Consider the following 22,125-nt stretch of genomic DNA (forward strand, 5'->3'; position numbering starts at 1 on the left):
TGTCTGAGTCTTCTATCAAAAGTTACAGCGATTTATATGAAGTTGTTCAAAAACGCTTTCTTTCGCCAAGACAGTGCGTTTCTCACTGTTACATGCATTTGAATGGGAAACTCGCCTGAGACAAAGTATAGGTTTTCATTATGTGAATAATTTTAAAAGCTTAGCTCAAACAGCTGCCCAGCACGGGGATATTGAGTTCTATAAGATAAAGCCATAAACATGTTTGTCTGAGTCTTCTATCAAAAGTTACAGCGATTTATATGAAGTTGTTCAAAAACGCTTTCTTTCGCCAAGACAATGCGTTTCTCACTGTTACATGCATTTGAAAGGGAAACTCGCCTGAAACAAAGTATAGGTTTTCATTATGTGAATAATTTTAAAAGCTTAGCTCAAACAGCTGCCCAGCACGGGGACATTGAGTTCTATAAGATAAAGCCATAAACATGTTTGTCTGAGTCTTCTATCAAAAGTTACAGCGATTTATATGAAGTTGTTCAAAAACGCTTTCTTTCGCCAAGACAGTGCGTTTCTCACTGTTACATGCATTTGAATGGGAAACTCGCCCGAGACAAAGTATAGGTTTTCATTATGTGAATAATTTTAAAAGCTTAGCTCAAACAGCTGCCCAGCACGGGGATATTGAGTTCTATAAGATAAAGCCATAAACATGTTTGTCTGAGTCTTCTATCAAAAGTTACAGCGATTTATATGAAGTTGTTCAAAAACGCTTTCTTTCGCCAAGACAATGCGTTTCTCACTGTTACATGCATTTGAAAGGGAAACTCGCCTGAAACAAAGTATAGGTTTTCATTATGTGAATAATTTTAAAATCTTAGCTCAAACGGCTGCAAAACCTGTTTGCCCAGCACGGGGATATTGAGTTCTATAAGATAAAGCCATAAACATGTTTGTCTGAGTCTTCTATCAAAAGTTACAGCGATTTATATGAAGTTGTTCAAAAACGCTTTCTTTCGCCAAGACAATGCGTTTCTCACTGTTACATGCATTTGAATGGGAAACTCGCCTGAGACAAAGTATAGGTTTTCATTATGTGAATAATTTTAAAAGCTTAGCTCAAACAGCTGCCCAGCACGGGGACATTGAGTTCTATAAGATAAAGCCATAAACATGTTTGTCTGAGTCTTCTATCAAAAGTTACAGCGATTTATATGAAGTTGTTCAAAAACGCTTTCTTTCGCCAAGACAGTGCGTTTTTCACTGTTACATGCATTTGAATGGGAAACTCGCCTGAGACAAAGTATAGGTTTTCATTATGTGAATGATTTTAAAATCTAAGCTCAAACGGCTGCAAAACCTGTTTGCCCAGCACGGGGATATTGAGTTCTATAAGATAAAGCCATAAACATGTTTGTCTGAGTCTTCTATCAAAAGTTACAGCGATTTATATGAAGTTGTTCAAAAACGCTTTATTTCGCCAAGACAGTGTGTTTCTCACTGTTACATGCATTTGAATGGGAAACTCGCCCGAGACAAAGTATAGGTTTTCATTATGTGAATAATTTTAAAAGCTTAGCTCAAACAGCTGCCCAGCACGGGGATATTGAGTTCTATAAGATAAAGCCATAAACATGTTTGTCTGAGTCTTCTATCAAAAGTTACAGCGATTTATATGAAGTTGTTCAAAAACGCTTTATTTCGCCAAGACAATGCGTTTCTCACTGTTACATGCATTTGAATGGGAAACTCGCCTGAGACAAAGTATAGGTTTTCATTATGTGAATAATTTTAAAAGCTTAGCTCAAACGGCTGCAACGGGGATATTGAGTTATATAAGATAAAGCCATAAACATGTTTGTCTGAGTCTTCTATCAAAAGTTACAGCGATTTATATGAAGTTGTTCAAAAACGCTTTCTTTCGCCAAGACAGTGTGTTTCTCACTGTTACATGCATTTGAATGGGAAACTCGCCTGAAACAAAGCATAGGTTTTCATTATGTGAATAATTTTAAAATCTTAGCTCAATCGGCTGCAAAACCTGTTTGCCCAGCACGGGGATATTGAGTTCTAGAAGATAAAGCCATAAACATGTTTGTCTGAGTCTTCTATCAAAAGTTACAGCGATTTATATGAAGTTGTTCAAAAACGCTTTCTTTCGCCAAGACAATGCGTTTCTCACTGTTACATGCATTTGAATGGGAAACTCGCCTGAAACAAAGCATAGGTTTTCATTATGTGAATAATTTTAAAATCTTAGCTCAAACGGCTGCGACGGGGATATTGAGTTATATAAGATAAAGTCATAAACATGTTTGTCTGAGTCTTCTATCAAAAGTTACAGCGATTTATATGGAGTCGTTCAAAAACTCTTTCTTTCGCCAAGACAATGCGTTTCTCACTGTTACATGCATTTGAATGGGAAACTCGCCCGAGACAAAGTATAGGTTTTCATTATGTGAATAATTTTAAAATCTTAGCTCAAACGGCTGCAACGGGGATATTGAGTTATATAAGATAAAGCCATGAACATGTGTTTCTGAGTCTTCTATCAAAAGTTACAGCGATTTATATGAAGTTGTACGAAAATGCTTTCTTTCGCCAAGGCAGTGTGTTTCTCACTGTTACATGCATTTGAATGGGAAACTCGCCCGAGACAAAGTATAGGTTTTCATTATGTGAATAATTTTAAAATCTTAGCTCAAACGGCTGCAACGGGGATATTGAGTTCTATAAGATAAAGCCATAAACATGTTTGTCTGAGTCTTCTATCAAAAGTTACAGCGATTTATATGAAGTTGTTCAAAAATGCTTTATTTCGCCAAGACAATGCGTTTCTCACTGTTACATGCATTTGAATGGGAAACTCGCCAGAGACAAGTATAGGTTTTCATTATGTGAATAATTTTAAAATCTTAGCTCAATCGGCTGCAAAACCTGTTTGCCCAGCAGGGGGATTTTCAGTTCTATAAGATAAAGCCATGAACATGTGTTTCTGAGTCTTCTATCAAAAGTTACAGCGATTTATATGAAGTTGTACGAAAATGCTTTCTTTCGCCAAGACAATGCGTTTCTCACTGTTACATGCATTTGAACGGGAAACTCGCCTGAAACAAAGTATAGGTTTTCATTATGTGAATAATTTTAAAACCTTAGCTCAAACGGCTGCAACGGGGATATTGAGTTATATAAGATAAAGCCATAAACATGTTTGTCTGAGTCTTCTATCAAAAGTTACAGCGATTTATATGAAGTTGTTCAAAAACGCTTTCTTTCGCCAAGACAGTGTGTTTCTCACTGTTACATGCATTTGAATGGGAAACTCGCGTGAAACAAAGCATAAGTTTTCATTATGTGAATAATTTTAAAATCTTAGCTCAATCGGCTGCAAAACCTGTTTGCCCAGCACGGGGATATTGAGTTCTAGAAGATAAAGCCATAAACATGTTTGTCTGAGTCTTCTATCAAAAGTTACAGCGATTTATATGAAGTTGTTCAAAAACGCTTTCTTTCGCCAAGACAATGCGTTTCTCACTGTTACATGCATTTGAATGGGAAACTCGCCTGAAACAAAGTATAGGTTTTCATTATGTGAATAATTTTAAAATCTTAGCTCAATCGGCTGCAAAACCTGTTTGCCCAGCAGGGGGATTTTCAGTTCTATAAGATAAAGCCATGAACATGTGTTTCTGAGTCTTCTATCAAAAGTTACAGCGATTTATATGAAGTTGTACGAAAATGCTTTCTTTCGCCAAGACAGTGTGTTTCTCACTGTTACATGCATTTGAATGGGAAACTCGCCCGAGACAAAGTATAGGTTTTCATTATGTGAATAATTTTAAAATCTTAGCTCAAACGGCTGAAACGGGGATATTGAGTTATATAAGATAAAGCCATAAACATGTTTGTCTGAGTCTTCGATCAAAAGTTACAGCGATTTATATGAAGTTGTTCAAAAACGCTTTCTTTCGCCAAGACAATGCGTTTCTCACTGTTACATGCATTTGAATGGGACACTCATTCAAATGAGTGTCCCATTCAAAGTATAGGTTTTCATTATGTGAATAATTTTAAAATCTTAGCTCAATCGGCTGCAAAACCTGTTTGCCCAGCACGGGGATATTGAGTTCTAGAAGATAAAGCCATAAACATGTTTGTCTGAGTCTTCTATCAAAAGTTACAGCGATTTATATGAAGTTGTTCAAAAACGCTTTCTTTCGCCAAGACAATGCGTTTCTCACTGTTACATGCATTTGAACGGGAAACTCGCCTGAAACAAAGTATAGGTTTTCATTATGTGAATAATTTAAAAATCTTAGCTCAATCGGCTGCAAAACCTGTTTGCCCAGCACGGGGATATTGAGTTCTATAAGATAAAGCCATGAACATGTGTTTCTGAGTCTTCTATCAAAAGTTACAGCGATTTATATGAAGTTGTACAAAAATGCTTTCTTTCGCCAAGACAGTGTGTTTCTCACTGTTACATGCATTTGAATGGGAAACTCGCCCGAGACAAAGTATAGGTTTTCATTATGTGAATAATTTTAAAATCTTAGCTCAAACGGCTGCAACGGGGATATTGAGTTATATAAGATAAAGCCATAAACATGTTTGTCTGAGTACTCTATCAAAAGTTACAGCGATTTATATGAAGTTGTTCAAAAATGCTTTCTTTCGCCAAGACAGTGTGTTTCTCACTGTTACATGCATTTGAATGGGAAACTCGCCTGAAACAAAGTATAGGTTTTCATTATGTGAATAATTTTAAAATCTTAGCTCAATCGGCTGCAAAACCTGTTTGCCCAGTACGGGGATATTGAGTTATATAAGATAAAGCCATAGACATTTTTGTCTGAGTCTTCTATCAAAAGTTACAGCGATTTATATGAAGTTGTTCAAAAACGCTTTATTTCGCCAAGACAATGCGTTTCTCACTGTTACATGCATTTGAATGGGAAACTCGCCCGAGACAAAGTATAGGTTTTCATTATGTGAATAATTTTAAAATCTTAGCTCAAACGGCTGCAACGGGGATATTGAGTTCTATAAGATAAAGCCATAAACATGTTTGTCTGAGTCTTCTATCAAAAGTTACAGCGATTTATATGAAGTTGTTCAAAAACGCTTTCTTTCGCCAAGACAGTGTGTTTCTCACTGTTACATGCATTTGAATGGGAAACTCGCCTGAAACAAAGCATAGGTTTTCATTATGTGAATAATTTTAAAATCTTAGCTCAATCGGCTGCAAAACCTGTTTGCCCAGCACGGGGATATTGAGTTCTAGAAGATAAAGCCATAAACATGTTTGTCTGAGTCTTCTATCAAAAGTTACAGCGATTTATATGAAGTTGTTCAAAAACGCTTTCTTTCGCCAAGACAATGCGTTTCTCACTGTTACATGCATTTGAATGGGAAACTCGCCTGAAACAAAGCATAGGTTTTCATTATGTGAATAATTTTAAAATCTTAGCTCAAACGGCTGCGACGGGGATATTGAGTTATATAAGATAAAGTCATAAACATGTTTGTCTGAGTCTTCTATCAAAAGTTTCAGCGATTTATATGGAGTCGTTCAAAAACTCTTTCTTTCGCCAAGACAATGCGTTTCTCACTGTTACATGCATTTGAATGGGAAACTCGCCCGAGACAAAGTATAGGTTTTCATTATGTGAATAATTTTAAAATCTTAGCTCAAACGGCTGCAACGGGGATATTGAGTTATATAAGATAAAGCCATGAACATGTGTTTCTGAGTCTTCTATCAAAAGTTACAGCGATTTATATGAAGTTGTACGAAAATGCTTTCTTTCGCCAAGACAGTGAGTTTCTCACTGTTACATGCATTTGAATGGGAAACTCACCCGAGACAAAGTATAGGTTTTCATTATGTGAATAATTTTAAAATCTTAGCTCAAACGGCTGCAACGGGGATATTGAGTTCTATAAGATAAAGCCATAAACATGTTTGTCTGAGTCTTCTATCAAAAGTTACAGCGATTTATATGAAGTTGTTCAAAAACGCTTTATTTCGCCAAGACAATGCGTTTCTCACTGTTACATGCATTTGAATGGGAAACTCGCCCGAGACAAAGTATAGGTTTTCATTATGTGAATAATTTTAAAATCTTAGCTCAAACGGCTGCAACGGGGATATTGAGTTATATAAGATAAAGCCATAAACATGTTTGTCTGAGTCTTCTATCAAAAGTTACAGCGATTTATATGAAGTTGTTCAAAAACGCTTTCTTTCGCCAAGACAATGCGTTTCTCACTGTTACATGCATTTGAATGGGAAACTCGCCTGAAACAAAGTATAGGTTTTCATTATGTGAATAATTTTAAAATCTTAGCTCAATCGGCTGCAAAACCTGTTTGCCCAGCACGGGGATATTGAGTTATATAAGATAAAGCCATAAACATGTTTGTCTGAGTCTTCTATCAAAAGTTACAGCGATTTATATGAAGTTGTTCAAAAACGCTTTCTTTCGCCAAGACAGTGTGTTTCTCACTGTTACATGCATTTGAATGGGAAACTCGCCTGAAACAAAGTATAGGTTTTCATTATGTGAATAATTTTAAAATCTTAGCTCAATCGGCTGCAAAACCTGTTTGCCCAGCACGGGGATTTTCAGTTCTATAAGATAAAGCCATGAACATGTGTTTCTGAGTCTTCTATCAAAAGTTACAGCGATTTATATGAAGTTGTACGAAAATGCTTTCTTTCGCCAAGACAGTGTGTTTCTCACTGTTACATGCATTTGAATGGGAAACTCGCCCGAGACAAAGTATAGGTTTTCATTATGTGAATAATTTTAAAATCTTAGCTCAAACGGCTGCAACGGGGATATTGAGTTATATAAGATAAAGCCATAAACATGTTTGTCTGAGTCTTCTATCAAAAGTTACAGCGATTTATATGAAGTTGTTCAAAAACGCTTTCTTTCGCCAAGACAATGCGTTTCTCACTGTTACATGCATTTGAATGGGACACTCATTCAAATGAGTGTCCCATTCAAAGTATAGGTTTTCATTATGTGAATAATTTTAAAATCTTAGCTCAATCGGCTGCAAAACCTGTTTGCCCAGCACGGGGATATTGAGTTCTAGAAGATAAAGCCATAAACATGTTTGTCTGAGTCTTCTATCAAAAGTTACAGCGATTTATATAAAGTTGTTCAAAAACGCTTTCTTTCGCCAAGACAGTGTGTTTCTCACTGTTACATGCATTTGAATGGGAAACTCGCCCGAGACAAAGTATAGGTTTTCATTATGTGAATAATTTTAAAATCTTAGCTCAAACGGCTGCAACGGGGATATTGAGTTATATAAGATAAAGCCATAAACATGTTTGTCTGAGTACTCTATCAAAAGTTACAGCGATTTATATGAAGTTGTTCAAAAATTTTTTCTTTCGCCAAGACAGTGTGTTTCTCACTGTTACATGCATTTGAATGGGAAACTCGCCTGAAACAAAGTATAGGTTTTCATTATGTGAATAATTTTAAAATCTTAGCTCAATCGGCTGCAAAACCTGTTTGCCCAGCACGGGGATATTGAGTTATATAAGATAAAGCCATAAACATGTTTGTCTGAGTCTTCTATCAAAAGTTACAGCGATTTATATGAAGTTGTTCAAAAACGCTTTCTTTCGCCAAGACAGTGTGTTTCTCACTGTTACATGCATTTGAATGGGAAACTCGCCTGAAACAAAGTATAGGTTTTCATTATGTGAATAATTTTAAAATCTTAGCTCAATCGGCTGCAAAACCTGTTTTCCCAGCAGGGGGATTTTCAGTTCTATAAGATAAAGCCATGAACATGTGTTTCTGAGTCTTCTATCAAAAGTTACAGCGATTTATATGAAGTTGTACGAAAATGCTTTATTTCGCCAAGACAGTGTGTTTCTCACTGTTACATGCATTTGAATGGGAAACTCGCCTGAAACAAAGTATAGGTTTTCATTATGTGAATAATTTTAAAATCTTAGCTCAAACGGCTGCAACGGGGATATTGGGTTATATAAGATAAAGCCATAAACATGTTTGTCTGAGTCTTCTATCAAAAGTTACAGCGATTTATATGAAGTTGTTCAAAAACGCTTTCTTTCGCCAAGACAGTGTGTTTCTCACTGTTACATGCATTTGAATGGGAAACTCGCCCGAGACAAAGTATAGGTTTTCATTATGTGAATAATTTTAAAATCTTAGCTCAAACGGCTGCAACGGGGATATTGAGTTATATAAGATAAAGCCATAAACATGTTTGTCTGAGTCTTCTATCAAAAGTTACAGCGATTTATATGAAGTTGTTCAAAAACGCTTTCTTTCGCCAAGACAATGCGTTTCTCACTGTTACATGCATTTGAATGGGAAACTCGCCTGAAACAAAGTATAGGTTTTCATTATGTGAATAATTTAAAAATCTTAGCTCAATCGGCTGCAAAACCTGTTTGCCCAGCACGGGGATATTGAGTTCTATAAGATAAAGCCATGAACATGTGTTTCCGAGTCTTCTATCAAAAGTTACAGCGATTTATATGAGGTTGTTCAAAAACGCTTTCTTTCGCCAAGACAATGCGTTTCTCACTGTTACATGCATTTGAATGGGACACTCATTCAAATGAGTGTCCCATTCAAAGTATAGGTTTTCATTATGTGAATAATTTTAAAATCTTAGCTCAATCGGCTGCAAAACCTGTTTGCCCAGCACGGGGATATTGAGTTCTAGAAGATAAAGCCATAAACATGTTTGTCTGAGTCTTCTATCAAAAGTTACAGCGATTTATATGAAGTTGTTCAAAAACGCTTTCTTTCGCCAAGACAGTGTGTTTCTCACTGTTACATGCATTTGAATGGGAAACTCGCCTGAAACAAAGTATAGGTTTTCATTATGTGAATAATTTTAAAATCTTAGCTCAATCGGCTGCAAAACCTGTTTGCCCAGCACGGGGATATTGAGTTCTATAAGATAAAGCCATAAACATGTTTGTCTGAGTCTTCTATCAAAAGTTACAGCGATTTATATGAAGTTGTTCAAAAACGCTTTCTTTCGCCAAGACAGTGTGTTTCTCACTGTTACATGCATTTGAATGGGAAACTCGCCTGAAACAAAGTATAGGTTTTCATTATGTGAATAATTTTAAAATCTTAGCTCAATCGGCTGCAAAACCTGTTTTCCCAGCAGGGGGATTTTCAGTTCTATAAGATAAAGCCATGAACATGTGTTTCTGAGTCTTCTATCAAAAGTTACAGCGATTTATATGAAGTTGTACGAAAATGCTTTATTTCGCCAAGACAGTGTGTTTCTCACTGTTACATGCATTTGAATGGGAAACTCGCCTGAAACAAAGTATAGGTTTTCATTATGTGAATAATTTTAAAATCTTAGCTCAAACGGCTGCAACGGGGATATTGGGTTATATAAGATAAAGCCATAAACATGTTTGTCTGAGTCTTCTATCAAAAGTTACAGCGATTTATATGAAGTTGTTCAAAAATGCTTTATTTCGCCAAGACAATGCGTTTCTCACTGTTACATGCATTTGAATGGGAAACTCGCCAGAGACAAGTATAGGTTTTCATTATGTGAATAATTTAAAAATCTTAGCTCAAACGGCTGCAACGGGGATATTGAGTTATATAAGATAAAGCCATAAACATGTTTGTCTGAGTCTTCTATCAAAAGTTACAGCGATTTATATGAAGTTGTTCAAAAACGCTTACTTTCGCCAAGACAGTGTGTTTCTCACTGTTACATGCATTTGAATGGGAAACTCGCCCGAGACAAAGTATAGGTTTTCATTATGTGAATAATTTTAAAATCTTAGCTCAAACGGCTGCAACGGGGATATTGAGTTATATAAGATAAAGCCATAAACATGTTTGTCTGAGTCTTCTATCAAAAGTTACAGCGATTTATATGAAGTTGTTCAAAAACGCTTTCTTTCGCCAAGACAATGCGTTTCTCACTGTTACATGCATTTGAATGGGAAACTCGCCTGAAACAAAGTATAGGTTTTCATTATGTGAATAATTTAAAAATCTTAGCTCAATCGGCTGCAAAACCTGTTTGCCCAGCACGGGGATATTGAGTTCTATAAGATAAAGCCATGAACATGTGTTTCCGAGTCTTCTATCAAAAGTTACAGCGATTTATATGAGGTTGTTCAAAAACGCTTTCTTTCGCCAAGACAATGCGTTTCTCACTGTTACATGCATTTGAATGGGACACTCATTCAAATGAGTGTCCCATTCAAAGTATAGGTTTTCATTATGTGAATAATTTTAAAATCTTAGCTCAATCGGCTGCAAAACCTGTTTGCCCAGCACGGGGATATTGAGTTCTAGAAGATAAAGCCATAAACATGTTTGTCTGAGTCTTCTATCAAAAGTTACAGCGATTTATATGAAGTTGTTCAAAAACGCTTTCTTTCGCCAAGACAGTGTGTTTCTCACTGTTACATGCATTTGAATGGGAAACTCGCCTGAAACAAAGTATAGGTTTTCATTATGTGAATAATTTTAAAATCTTAGCTCAATCGGCTGCAAAACCTGTTTGCCCAGCACGGGGATATTGAGTTCTAGAAGATAAAGCCATAAACATGTTTGTCTGAGTCTTCTATCAAAAGTTACAGCGATTTATATGAAGTTGTTCAAAAACGCTTTCTTTCGCCAAGACAGTGTGTTTCTCACTGTTACATGCATTTGAATGGGAAACTCGCCTGAAACAAAGTATAGGTTTTCATTATGTGAATAATTTTAAAATCTTAGCTCAATCGGCTGCAAAACCTGTTTTCCCAGCAGGGGGATTTTCAGTTCTATAAGATAAAGCCATGAACATGTGTTTCTGAGTCTTCTATCAAAAGTTACAGCGATTTATATGAAGTTGTACGAAAATGCTTTATTTCGCCAAGACAGTGTGTTTCTCACTGTTACATGCATTTGAATGGGAAACTCGCCTGAAACAAAGTATAGGTTTTCATTATGTGAATAATTTTAAAATCTTAGCTCAAACGGCTGCAACGGGGATATTGGGTTATATAAGATAAAGCCATAAACATGTTTGTCTGAGTCTTCTATCAAAAGTTACAGCGATTTATATGAAGTTGTTCAAAAATGCTTTATTTCGCCAAGACAATGCGTTTCTCACTGTTACATGCATTTGAATGGGAAACTCGCCAGAGACAAGTATAGGTTTTCATTATGTGAATAATTTAAAAATCTTAGCTCAAACGGCTGCAACGGGGATATTGAGTTATATAAGATAAAGCCATAAACATGTTTGTCTGAGTCTTCTATCAAAAGTTACAGCGATTTATATGAAGTTGTTCAAAAACGCTTTCTTTCGCCAAGACAGTGTGTTTCTCACTGTTACATGCATTTGAATGGGAAACTCGCCCGAGACAAAGTATAGGTTTTCATTATGTGAATAATTTTAAAATCTTAGCTCAAACGGCTGCAACGGGGATATTGAGTTATATAAGATAAAGCCATAAACATGTTTGTCTGAGTCTTCTATCAAAAGTTACAGCGATTTATATGAAGTTGTTCAAAAACGCTTTCTTTCGCCAAGACAATGCGTTTCTCACTGTTACATGCATTTGAATGGGAAACTCGCCTGAAACAAAGTATAGGTTTTCATTATGTGAATAATTTAAAAATCTTAGCTCAATCGGCTGCAAAACCTGTTTGCCCAGCACGGGGATATTGAGTTCTATAAGATAAAGCCATGAACATGTGTTTCCGAGTCTTCTATCAAAAGTTACAGCGATTTATATGAGGTTGTTCAAAAACGCTTTCTTTCGCCAAGACAATGCGTTTCTCACTGTTACATGCATTTGAATGGGACACTCATTCAAATGAGTGTCCCATTCAAAGTATAGGTTTTCATTATGTGAATAATTTTAAAATCTTAGCTCAATCGGCTGCAAAACCTGTTTGCCCAGCACGGGGATATTGAGTTCTAGAAGATAAAGCCATAAACATGTTTGTCTGAGTCTTCTATCAAAAGTTACAGCGATTTATATGAAGTTGTTCAAAAACGCTTTCTTTCGCCAAGACAATGCGTTTCTCACTGTTACATGCATTTGAACGGGAAACTCGCCTGAAACAAAGTATAGGTTTTCATTATGTGAATAATTTAAAAATCTTAGCTCAATCGGCTGCAAAACCTGTTTGCCCAGCACGGGGATATTGAGTTCTATAAGATAAAGCCATGAACATGTGTTTCTGAGTCTTCTATCAAAAGTTACAGCGATTTATATGAAGTTGTTCAAAAACGCTTTCTTTCGCCAAGACAGTGTGTTTCTCACTGTTACATGCATTTGAATGGGAAACTCGCCTGAAACAAAGCATAGGTTTTCATTATGTGAATAATTTTAAAATCTTAGCTCAATCGGCTGCAAAACCTGTTTGCCCAGCACGGGGATATTGAGTTCTAGAAGATAAAGCCATAAACATGTTTGTCTGAGTCTTCTATCAAAAGTTACAGCGATTTATATGAAGTTGTTCAAAAACGCTTTCTTTCGCCAAGACAATGCGTTTCTCACTGTTACATGCATTTGAACGGGAAACTCGCCTGAAACAAAGTATAGGTTTTCATTATGTGAATAATTTAAAAATCTTAGCTCAATCGGCTGCAACGGGGATATTGAGTTATATAAGATAAAGCCATAAACATGTTTGTCTGAGTCTTCTATCAAAAGTTACAGCGATTTATATAAAGTTGTTCAAAAATGCTTTATTTCGCCAAGACAATGCGTTTCTCACTGTTACATGCATTTGAATGGGAAACTCGCCAGAGACAAGTATAGGTTTTCATTATGTGAATAATTTAAAAATCTTAGTTCAAACGGCTGCAACGGGGATATTGAGTTATATAAGATAAAGCCATAAACATGTTTGTCTGAGTACTCTATCAAAAGTTACAGCGATTTATATGAAGTTGTTCAAAAACGCTTTCTTTCGCCAAGACAGTGTGTTTCTCACTGTTACATGCATTTGAATGGGAAACTCGCCTGAAACAAAGTATAGGTTTTCATTATGTGAATAATTTTAAAATCTTAGCTCAATCGGCTGCAAAACCTGTTTGCCCAGCAGGGGGATTTTCAGTTCTATAAGATAAAGCCATGAACATGTGTTTCTGAGTCTTCTATCAAAAGTTACAGCGATTTATATGAAGTTGTACGAAAATGCTTTATTTCGCCAAGACAGTGTGTTTCTCACTGTTACATGCATTTGAATGGGACACTCATTCAAATGAGTGTCCCATTCAAAGTATAGGTTTTCATTATGTGAATAATTTTAAAATCTTAGCTCAATCGGCTGCAAAACCTGTTTGCCCAGCACGGGGATATTGAGTTCTAGAAGAGAAAGCCATAAACATGTTTGTCTGAGTCTTCTATCAAAAGTTACAGCGATTTATATGAAGTTGTTCAAAAACGCTTTCTTTCGCCAAGACAATGCGTTTCTCACTGTTACATGCATTTGAACGGGAAACTCGCCTGAAACAAAGTATAGGTTTTCATTATGTGAATAATTTAAAAATCTTAGCTCAATCGGCTGCAAAACCTGTTTGCCCAGCACGGGGATATTGAGTTCTATAAGATAAAGCCATGAACATGTGTTTCTGAGTCTTCTATCAAAAGTTACAGCGATTTATATGAAGTTGTACGAAAATGCTTTCTTTCGCCAAGACAGTGTGTTTCTCACTGTTACATGCATTTGAATGGGAAACTCGCCCGAGACAAAGTATAGGTTTTCATTATGTGAATAATTTTAAAATCTTAGCTCAAACGGCTGCAACGGGGATATTGAGTTATATAAGATAAAGCCATAAACATGTTTGTCTGAGTACTCTATCAAAAGTTACAGCGATTTATATGAAGTTGTTCAAAAATGCTTTCTTTCGCCAAGACAGTGTGTTTCTCACTGTTACATGCATTTGAATGGGAAACTCGCCTGAAACAAAGTATAGGTTTTCATTATGTGAATAATTTTAAAATCTTAGCTCAATCGGCTGCAAAACCTGTTTGCCCAGCACGGGGATATTGAGTTATATAAGATAAAGCCATAGACATTTTTGTCTGAGTCTTCTATCAAAAGTTACAGCGATTTATATGAAGTTGTTCAAAAACGCTTTATTTCGCCAAGACAATGCGTTTCTCACTGTTACATGCATTTGAATGGGAAACTCGCCCGAGACAAAGTATAGGTTTTCATTATGTGAATAATTTTAAAATCTTAGCTCAAACGGCTGCAACGGGGATATTGAGTTATATAAGATAAAGCCATAAACATGTTTGTCTGAGTCTTCTATCAAAAGTTACAGCGATTTATATGAAGTTGTTCAAAAACGCTTTCTTTCGCCAAGACAATGCGTTTCTCACTGTTACATGCATTTGAATGGGAAACTCGCCTGAGACAAAGCATAGGTTTTCATTATGTGAATAATTTTAAAATCTTAGCTCAATCGGCTGCAAAACCTGTTTGCCCAGCACGGGGATATTGAGTTCTAGAAGATAAAGCCATAAACATGTTTGTCTGAGTCTTCTATCAAAAGTTACAGCGATTTATATGAAGTTTTTCAAAAATGCTTTCTTTCGCCAAGACAGTGTGTTTCTCACTGTTACATGCATTTGAATGGGAATCTCGCCCGAGACAAAGTATAGGTTTTCATTATGTGAATAATTTTAAAATCTTAGCTCAAACGGCTGCAACGGGCATATTGAGTTATATAAGATAAAGCCATAAACATGTTTGTCTGAGTTTTCTATCAAAAGTTACAGCGATTTATATGAAGTTGTTCAAAAATGCTTTATTTCGCCAAGACAATGCGTTTCTCACTGTTACATGCATTTGAATGGGAAACTCGCCAGAGACAAGTATAGGTTTTCATTATGTGAATAATTTTAAAATCTTAGCTCAAACGGCTGCAACGGGGATATTGAGTTATATAAGATAAAGCCATAAACATGTTTGTCTGAGTACTCTATCAAAAGTTACAGCGATTTATATGAAGTTGTTCAAAAACGCTTTCTTTCGCCAAGACAGTGTGTTTCTCACTGTTACATGCATTTGAATGGGAAACTCGCCTGAAACAAAGCATAGGTTTTCATTATGTGAATAATTTTAAAATCTTAGCTCAATCGGCTGCAAAACCTGTTTGCCCAGCACGGGGATATTGAGTTCTATAAGATAAAGCCATGAACATGTGTTTCTGAGTCTTCTATCAAAAGTTACAGCGATTTATATGAAGTTGTTCAAAAACGCTTTCTTTCGCCAAGACAGTGTGTTTCTCACTGTTACATGCATTTGAATGGGAAACTCGCCTGAAACAAAGCATAGGTTTTCATTATGTGAATAATTTTAAAATCTTAGCTCAAACGGCTGAAACGGGCATATTGAGTTATATAAGATAAAGCCATAAACATGTCTGTCTGAGTTTTCTATCAAAAGTTACAGCGATTTATATGAAGTTGTTCAAAAATGCTTTATTTCGCCAAGACAATGCGTTTCTCACTTTTACATGCATTTGAATGGGAAACTCGCCAGAGACAAGTATAGGTTTTCATTATGTGAATAATTTAAAAATCTTAGCTCAAACGGCTGCAACGGGGATATTGAGTTATATAAGATAAAGCCATAGACATGTTTGTCTGAGTACTCTATCAAAAGTTACAGCGATTTATATGAAGTTGTTCAAAAACGCTTTCTTTCGCCAAGACAGTGTGTTTCTCACTGTTACATGCATTTGAATGGGAAACTCGCCTGAAACAAAGTATAGGTTTTATTTATGTGAATAATTTTAAAATCTTAGCTCAATCGGCTGCAAAACCTGTTTGCCCAGCACGGGGATATTGAGTTATATAAGATAAAGCCATAAACATTTTTGTCTGAGTCTTCTATCAAAAGTTACAGCGATTTATATGAAGTTGTTCAAAAACGCTTTCTTTCGCCAAGACAGTGTGTTTCTCACTGTTACATGCATTTGAATGGGAAACTCGCCTGAAACAAAGCATAGTTTTCATTATGTGAATAATTTTAAAATCTTAGCTCAATCGGCTGCAAAACCTGTTTGCCCAGCACGGGGATATTGAGTTATATAAGATAAAGCCATAAACATGTTTGTCTGAGTCTTCTATCAAAAGTTACAGCGATTTATATGAAGTTGTTCAAAAACGCTTTCTTTCGCCAAGACAGTGTGTTTCTCACTGTTACATGCATTTGAATGGGAAACTCGCCTGAAACAAAGCATAGGTTTTCATTATGTGAATAATTTTAAAATCTTAGCTCAATCGGCTGCAAAACCTGTTTGCCCAGCACGGGGATATTGAGTTCTAGAAGATAAAGCCATAAACATGTTTGTCTGAGTCTTCTATCAAAAGTTACAGCAATTTATATGAAGTTGTTCAAAAATGCTTTATTTCGCCAAGACAATGCGTTTCTCACTGTTACATGCATTTGAATGGGAAACTCGCCAGAGACAAAGTATAGGTTTTCATTATGTGAATAATTTAAAAATCTTAGCTCAAACGGCTGAAACGGGGATATTGAGTTATATAAGATAAAGCCATAAACATGTTTGTCTGAGTCTTCTATCAAAAGTTACAGCGATTTATATGAAGTTGTTCAAAAATGCTTTCTTTCGCCAAGACAATGCGTTTCTCACTGTTACATGCATTTGAATGGGAAACTCGCCAGAGACAAGTATAGGTTTTCATTATGTGAATAATTTAAAAATCTTAGCTCAAACGGCTGCAACGGGGATATTGAGTTATATAAGATAAAGCCATAGACATGTTTGTCTGAGTACTCTATCAAAAGTTACAGCGATTTATATGAAGTTGTTCAAAAACGCTTTCTTTCGCCAAGACAGTGTGTTTCTCACTGTTACATGCATTTGAATGGGAAACTCGCCTGAAACAAAGTATAGGTTTTCATTATGTGAATAATTTTAAAATCTTAGCTCAATCGGCTGCAAAACCTGTTTGCCCAGCACGGGGATATTGAGTTATATAAGATAAAGCCATAAACATTTTTGTCTGAGTCTTCTATCAAAAGTTACAGCGATTTATATGAAGTTGTTCAAAAACGCTTTCTTTCGCCAAGACAGTGTGTTTCTCACTGTTACATGCATTTGAATGGGAAACTCGCCTGAAACAAAGCATAGTTTTCATTATGTGAATAATTTTAAAATCTTAGCTCAATCGGCTGCAAAACCTGTTTGCCCAGCACGGGGATATTGAGTTATATAAGATAAAGCCATAAACATGTTTGTCTGAGTCTTCTATCAAAAGTTACAGCGATTTATATGAAGTTGTTCAAAAACGCTTTCTTTCGCCAAGACAGTGTGTTTCTCACTGTTACATGCATTTGAATGGGAAACTCGCCTGAAACAAAGCATAGGTTTTCATTATGTGAATAATTTTAAAATCTTAGCTCAATCGGCTGCAACGGGGATATTGAGTTATATAAGATAAAGCCATAAACATGTTTGTCTGAGTCTTCTATCAAAAGTTACAGCGATTTATATGAAGTTGTTCAAAAACGCTTTCTTTCGCCAAGACAGTGTGTTTCTCACTGTTACATGCATTTGAATGGGAAACTCGCCTGAAACAAAGCATAGGTTTTCATTATGTGAATAATTTTAAAATCTTAGCTCAATCGGCTGCAAAACCTGTTTGCCCAGCACGGGGATATTGAGTTCTAGAAGATAAAGCCATAAACATGTTTGTCTGAGTCTTCTATCAAAAGTTACAGCAATTTATATGAAGTTGTTCAAAAATGCTTTATTTCGCCAAGACAATGCGTTTCTCACTGTTACATGCATTTGAATGGGAAACTCGCCAGAGACAAAGTATAGGTTTTCATTATGTGAATAATTTAAAAATCTTAGCTCAAACGGCTGCAACGGGGATATTGAGTTATATAAGATAAAGCCATAAACATGTTTGTCTGAGTACTCTATCAAAAGTTACAGCGATTTATATGAAGTTGTTCAAAAACGCTTTCTTTCGCCAAGACAGTGTGTTTCTCACTGTTACATGCATTTGAATGGGAAACTCGCCTGAAACAAAGTATAGGTTTTCATTATGTGAATAATTTTAAAATCTTAGCTCAATCGGCTGCAAAACCTGTTTGCCCAGCACGGGGATATTGAGTTATATAAGATAAAGCCATAAACATGTTTGTCTGAGTCTTCTATCAAAAGTTACAGCGATTTATATGAAGTTGTTCAAAAACGCTTTCTTTCGCCAAGACAGTGTGTTTCTCACTGTTACATGCATTTGAATGGGAAACTCGCCTGAAACAAAGCATAGGTTTTCATTATGTGAATAATTTTAAAATCTTAGCTCAATCGGCTGCAACGGGGATATTGAGTTATATAAGATAAAGCCATAAACATGTTTGTCTGAGTCTTCTATCAAAAGTTACAGCGATTTATATGAAGTTGTTCAAAAACGCTTTATTTCGCCAAGACAGTGTGTTTCTCACTGTTACATGCATTTGAATGGGAAACTCGCCTGAAACAAAGCATAGGTTTTCATTATGTGAATAATTTTAAAATCTTAGCTCAATCGGCTGCAAAACCTGTTTGCCCAGCACGGGGATATTGAGTTCTAGAAGATAAAGCCATAAACATGTTTGTCTGAGTCTTCTATCAAAAGTTACAGCAATTTATATGAAGTTGTTCAAAAATGCTTTATTTCGCCAAGACAATGCGTTTCTCACTGTTACATGCATTTGAATGGGAAACTCGCCAGAGACAAAGTATAGGTTTTCATTATGTGAATAATTTAAAAATCTTAGCTCAAACGGCTGCAACGGGGATATTGAGTTATATAAGATAAAGCCATAAACATGTTTGTCTGAGTACTCTATCAAAAGTTACAGCGATTTATATGAAGTTGTTCAAAAACGCTTTCTTTCGCCAAGACAGTGTGTTTCTCACTGTTACATGCATTTGAATGGGAAACTCGCCTGAAACAAAGTATAGGTTTTCATTATGTGAATAATTTTAAAATCTTAGCTCAATCGGCTGCAAAACCTGTTTGCCCAGCACGGGGATATTGAGTTATATAAGATAAAGCCATAAACATTTTTGTCTGAGTCTTCTATCAAAAGTTACAGCGATTTATATGAAGTTGTTCAAAAACGCTTTCTTTCGCCAAGACAGTGTGTTTCTCACTGTTACATGCATTTGAATGGGAAACTCGCCTGAAACAAAGCATAGGTTTTCATTATGTGAATAATTTTAAAATCTTAGCTCAATCGGCTGCAACGGGGATATTGAGTTATATAAGATAAAGCCATAAACATGTTTGTCTGAGTCTTCTATCAAAAGTTACAGCGATTTATATGAAGTTGTTCAAAAACGCTTTCTTTCGCCAAGACAGTGTGTTTCTCACTGTTACATGCATTTGAATGGGAAACTCGCCTGAAACAAAGCATAGGTTTTCATTATGTGAATAATTTTAAAATCTTAGCTCAATCGGCTGCAAAACCTGTTTGCCCAGCACGGGGATATTGAGTTCTAGAAGATAAAGCCATAAACATGTTTGTCTGAGTCTTCTATCAAAAGTTACAGCAATTTATATGAAGTTGTTCAAAAATGCTTTATTTCGCCAAGACAATGCGTTTCTCACTGTTACATGCATTTGAATGGGAAACTCGCCAGAGACAAAGTATAGGTTTTCATTATGTGAATAATTTAAAAATCTTAGCTCAAACGGCTGCAACGGGGATATTGAGTTATATAAGATAAAGCCATAAACATGTTTGTCTGAGTACTCTATCAAAAGTTACAGCGATTTATATGAAGTTGTTCAAAAACGCTTTCTTTCGCCAAGACAGTGTGTTTCTCACTGTTACATGCATTTGAATGGGAAACTCGCCTGAAACAAAGTATAGGTTTTCATTATGTGAATAATTTTAAAATCTTAGCTCAATCGGCTGCAAAACCTGTTTGCCCAGCACGGGGATATTGAGTTATATAAGATAAAGCCATAAACATTTTTGTCTGAGTCTTCTATCAAAAGTTACAGCGATTTATATGAAGTTGTTCAAAAACGCTTTATTTCGCCAAGACAGTGTGTTTCTCACTGTTACATGCATTTGAATGGGAAACTCGCCTGAAACAAAGCATAGGTTTTCATTATGTGAATAATTTTAAAATCTTAGCTCAATCGGCTGCAAAACCTGTTTGCCCAGCACGGGGATATTGAGTTATATAAGATAAAGCCATAAACATGTTTGTCTGAGTCTTCTATCAAAAGTTACAGCGATTTATATGAAGTTGTTCAAAAACGCTTTCTTTCGCCAAGACAGTGTGTTTCTCACTGTTACATGCATTTGAATGGGAAACTCGCCTGAAACAAAGCATAGGTTTTCATTATGTGAATAATTTTAAAATCTTAGCTCAATCGGCTGCAAAACCTGTTTGCCCAGCAGGGGGATATTGAGTTCTAGAAGATAAAGCCATAAACATGTTTGTCTGAGTCTTCTATCAAAAGTTACAGCGATTTATATGAAGTTGTTCAAAAACGCTTTCTTTCGCCAAGACAATGCGTTTCTCACTGTTACATGCATTTGAACGGGAAACTCGCCTGAAACAAAGTATAGGTTTTCATTATGTGAATGATTTTAAAATCTTAGCTCAATCGGCTGCAAAACCTGTTTGCCCAGCACGGGGATATTGAGTTATATAAGATAAAGCCATGAACATGTGTTTCTGAGTCTTCTATCAAAAGTTACAGCGATTTATATGAAGTTGTTCAAAAACGCTTTCTTTCGCCAAGACAGTGTGTTTCTCACTGTTACATGCATTTGAATGGGAAACTCGCCAGAGACAAGTATAGGTTTTCATTATGTGAATAATTTAAAAATCTTAGCTCAAACGGCTGCAACGGGGATATTGAGTTATATAAGATAAAGCCATAAACATGTTTGTCTGAGTACTCTATCAAAAGTTACAGCGATTTATATGAAGTTGTTCAAAAACGCTTTCTTTCGCCAAGACAGTGTGTTTCTCACTGTTACATGCATTTGAATGGGAAACTCGCCTGAAACAAAGCATAGGTTTTCATTATGTGAATAATTTTAAAATCTTAGCTCAATCGGCTGCAAAACCTGTTTGCCCAGCAGGGGGATATTGAGTTCTAGAAGATAAAGCCATAAACATGTTTGTCTGAGTCTTCTATCAAAAGTTACAGCGATTTATATGAAGTTGTTCAAAAACGCTTTCTTTCGCCAAGACAATGCGTTTCTCACTGTTACATGCATTTGAACGGGAAACTCGCCTGAAACAAAGTATAGGTTTTCATTATGTGAATGATTTTAAAATCTTAGCTCAATCGGCTGCAAAACCTGTTTGCCCAGCACGGGGATATTGAGTTATATAAGATAAAGCCATGAACATGTGTTTCTGAGTCTTCTATCAAAAGTTACAGCGATTTATATGAAGTTGTTCAAAAACGCTTTCTTTCGCCAAGACAGTGTGTTTCTCACTGTTACATGCATTTGAATGGGAAACTCGCCAGAGACAAGTATAGGTTTTCATTATGTGAATAATTTAAAAATCTTAGCTCAAACGGCTGCAACGGGGATATTGAGTTATATAAGATAAAGCCATAAACATGTTTGTCTGAGTACTCTATCAAAAGTTACAGCGATTTATATGAAGTTGTTCAAAAACGCTTTCTTTCGCCAAGACAGTGTGTTTCTCACTGTTACATGCATTTGAATGGGAAACTCGCCTGAAACAAAGTATAGGTTTTCATTATGTGAATAATTTTAAAATCTTAGCTCAATCGGCTGCAAAACCTGTTTGCCCAGCACGGGGATATTGAGTTATATAAGATAAAGCCATAAACATGTTTGTCTGAGTCTTCTATCAAAAGTTACAGCGATTTATATGAAGTTGTTCAAAAACGCTTTCTTTCGCCAAGACAGTGTGTTTCTCACTGTTACATGCATTTGAATGGGAAACTCGCCTGAAACAAAGCATAGGTTTTCATTATGTGAATAATTTTAAAATCTTAGCTCAATCGGCTGCAAAACCTGTTTGCCCAGCAGGGGGATATTGAGTTCTAGAAGATAAAGCCATAAACATGTTTGTCTGAGTCTTCTATCAAAAGTTACAGCAATTTATATGAAGTTTTTCAAAAATGCT

Source organism: Rhamphochromis sp. 'chilingali' (assembly GCF_963969265.1).
Source record: "Rhamphochromis sp. 'chilingali' genome assembly, chromosome: 6".
In the NCBI taxonomy this organism is placed as follows: Eukaryota; Metazoa; Chordata; class Actinopteri; order Cichliformes; family Cichlidae; genus Rhamphochromis; species Rhamphochromis sp. 'chilingali'.